This window comes from Apis dorsata, unplaced genomic scaffold (assembly GCF_000469605.1).
Source record: "Apis dorsata unplaced genomic scaffold, Apis dorsata 1.3 scaffold_655, whole genome shotgun sequence".
Classification (NCBI taxonomy): domain Eukaryota; kingdom Metazoa; phylum Arthropoda; class Insecta; order Hymenoptera; family Apidae; genus Apis; species Apis dorsata.
In genome coordinates this window covers 93549-93877 of record NW_006263844.1, presented here as the reverse complement: position 1 = coordinate 93877, position 329 = coordinate 93549, and positions in this window count along the sequence as shown.

Sequence of the window (329 nt, the reverse complement as noted above, 5' to 3'; positions counted from 1 at the left end):
TTCTCCAAAAAACTGGAAGTATAATCTCTAAACGCTGGTATTACGAATTTTCACGATGTTTTTAACGAATGTACACGACTCCGCGTGGAATGTTGAACGTGGTATCTGCTAATAACGTTTTAATCGGGCAGCATCGATAAATGTCTCGCATAATACCATATCGTAAATTTCATCGTATAATTAAGAGTAACCGCGTTGAAATTAAATTTTCCAAACTTGAATCTCCGCGATATTTATCCTTACCATACGATCGTATCCAGCAAATATCAAACGAAATAAATAGATAGAATCGCGAAAATTTGGGTCGTATTATTATCGATCCGTATCGA